The sequence below is a fragment of the Hyla sarda genome, chromosome 8 (assembly GCF_029499605.1).
Source record: "Hyla sarda isolate aHylSar1 chromosome 8, aHylSar1.hap1, whole genome shotgun sequence".
Classification (NCBI taxonomy): Eukaryota; Metazoa; Chordata; class Amphibia; order Anura; family Hylidae; genus Hyla; species Hyla sarda.
The window spans coordinates 97,960,768-97,963,842 of record NC_079196.1 but is presented as its reverse complement, the minus strand read 5'-3'; positions in this window follow the sequence as shown (position 1 = coordinate 97,963,842).

The window sequence follows — 3,075 nt, the reverse complement described above, 5'->3', positions numbered from 1 at the left end:
GGTTCTTAACCTTGTTGGAGGAACTGAACCCCACCTGTTTCATATGCGCATTAACCGAACCCCTCTTAATTGTAAAAATAAAATGTGATTTTTTTAAAATTCAAAACATAGGAGGTATATATTTAAGTATATATTTATACATAGGTGCACAAAGTGAACAAAACCCTTAAGAACAAAGAACAAAACCATGAAAACATGATTTTCACACAAAAACATAATGAATATTTACTGCAAATCAGTGTGACTTCTGCTGCTGTCTTTCAGAGACAAGTTCAGAAATGCGTGGCTTTACCTTGGCAAGTGCCACTCTCATGTCATTTTCGCAACAATGGCAGTGGTCCCCCACATTAGGCAGGCAGTGTTCCCCCACATTAGGCACGCAGTGTTCCCCCACATTAGGCAGGCAGTGTTCCCCCACATTAGGCAGGCAGTGTTCCCCCACATTAGGCAGGCAGTGTTCCCCCCACATTAGGCAGGCAGTGTTTCCCCACATTAGGCAGGCAACATTCCCCCACATTAGGCAGGCAGTGTTCCCCCACATTAGGCAGACAGTGTTCCCCCACATTAAGCAGACAGATTTCCCCCACATTAGGTTGTAGTTCCCCCACATTAGGCAGGCAGTGTTTCCCCACATTAGGTTGGCAGTGTTCCCCCACATTAGGCAGGCAGTGTTCCCCCACATTAGGCTGGCAGTATGTTCCCCCACATTAGGTGCAATATATTCCCCTACAGTAAGCTGGCAGTATGTTCCCCCCACATTAGGTGCAATATAGTCCCCCCACATTAGGCCGGCAGTATGTTCCCCCACATTAGGTGCAATATAATCCCCCCACATTAGGTGCAATATAGTCTGCCACATTAGGCTGGCAGTATGTTCCCCCACATTAGGTGCAATATATTCCCCCACTGTTCCCTCACATTAGGTGCAATATGTTCTCCCACATTAGGCTGGCAGTATGTTCCCCCACATTAGGCTGGCAGTATAGTCCCCCACATTACGTTGGCAGTATAGTTCCCCCCACATTAGGTGCAGTATGTTCCCCCACAGACATACAGCCTCCAGCCATACAGTATGGCTGGAGGCTGTATGTCTGTGTACTGCCCCACTTCAGTGTTCCGACCATCGCTCCTCGGGTCCGGCCATAGCAGGACCGGAGGATCACTGGTCGGAACACCGCTGGTAAACACCAACTGCCAGCACGCGTCCTTCTTACTTCTCCGCTCTTTTGCACATCTGACCACTGTCACTTTAAGCATTAATAACTCTGAGATGCTTTTAGCTTTCCTTCTGATTCCGAGATAGTTTTTTCGTGACACATTCTACTTTGTTAGTGGTAAAATGTCATCGATACTTGTATCACTTCTTGGTGAAAAATTCCAAAATTGTATGAAAAACTGAAAATGTTTCATTTTTTTAATTTTGAAGCTCTCTGTTTATAAGGAAAATGGATATTCCAAATAAATTATATATTGATTTACATAAACAATATACAGTGACCCCTCGACTTATGATGGCCCCGACATATGATCATTTCAACATATGATGGCCTCTCAGAGCCCATCGTATGTTGAAGGCAGCATCGACATATGATGCTGCTGTGTGTCGGGGTCATCATACAAACAGCTATCTGACAGCGCTGACAACTTCAGCAACTGACATTTGTTTAATGTGCCCCGTGTGCCCCGTTCTGCCTCCTGTTACTCACATGCTGTCCTGCTAACCCATACAGGCTTCCACTGTGAGCTCTGTTGAAGCCCCGCCCCCCCCCAGTGCAGCCATAGCCAATAGCCTGGAGCTTCTTGCTGCAGGCATCCAATGAGTTGCTGGCTGCCCTCCCCTTCCTTTCCTATAGAGCTGTAGTTGGCAGGATCATAATGAAGGACATTCTGTCCCCCCGGAAGGTATTTAAAGAACTGTACAGTACTGTATGCGATGTCACACATCACATACAATACATATACACACTATACACCCCATACATCAATGTTTCCCTATCAGTGTGCCTCCAGCTGTTTCAAAACTATAACTCCCAGCATGCCCAGACAGTCAATGGCTGTACATGCATGCTGGGAGTTGTAGTTGTGCAACAGCTGGAGGCACCCTGGTTTGTTTAACACTCCCCTACACTCCACATACAATGGTCATCCCAGAACCAATTAGCAGTTTCCCATAGAGATATGTATTCAACATACAATGGTTCCGAGGCCCCAGAACCAATTACCATTTTTACATAGACATATGTACTCGACATATGATGGTTTCAACATATGATGGTTCTCCTGGAACCAATTAATATCATATGTTGAGGGACCACTGTATCTACTTTATGTTTGCATTATAAAGTTGACATGTTTTAACTTTTGGAAAACATCAGAGTGCTTCAAAGTTCAGCAGCAATTTTCCAATTAATCACAAAATGTTCAAAATCGAAAGTTTTCAGGGACCAGTTCAGGTTTGAAGTGGATTTGTAGGGCCTTCTTATTAGAAATACCCCATAAATGACCCCATTATAAAAACTGCACCCCTCAAAATGACATTGAAAAAGTTTTTTTTTAACCCTTAACCCCTTAAGGACTGAGCCCTTTTTCACCTTAAGGACTCGGCCATTTTTTGCAAATCTGACCACTGTCACTTTAAACATTAATAACTCTGGAATGCTTTTAGTTATCATTCTGATTCCGAGATTGTTTTTTCGTGACATATTCTACTTTAACATAGTGGTAACATTTTTTGGTAACTTGCATTCTTTCTTGGTGAAAAATCCCAAAATTTGATGAAAAATTTGAAAATTTTGCATTTTTCTAACTTTGAAGCTCTCTGCTTGTAAGGAAAATTGATATTCCAAATAATTTTTTTTTTTATTCACATATACAATATGTCTACTTTATATTTGCATCATAAAATTGATGAGTTTTTACTTTTGGAAGACACCAGAGGGCTTCAAAGTTCCGCAGCAATTTTCCAATTTTTCACAAAATTTTGAAACTTGCTTTTTTTCAGGGACCAGTTCAGGTTTGAAGTGGATTTGAAGGGTCTTCATATTAGAAATACCCCATAAATTACCCCATTATAAA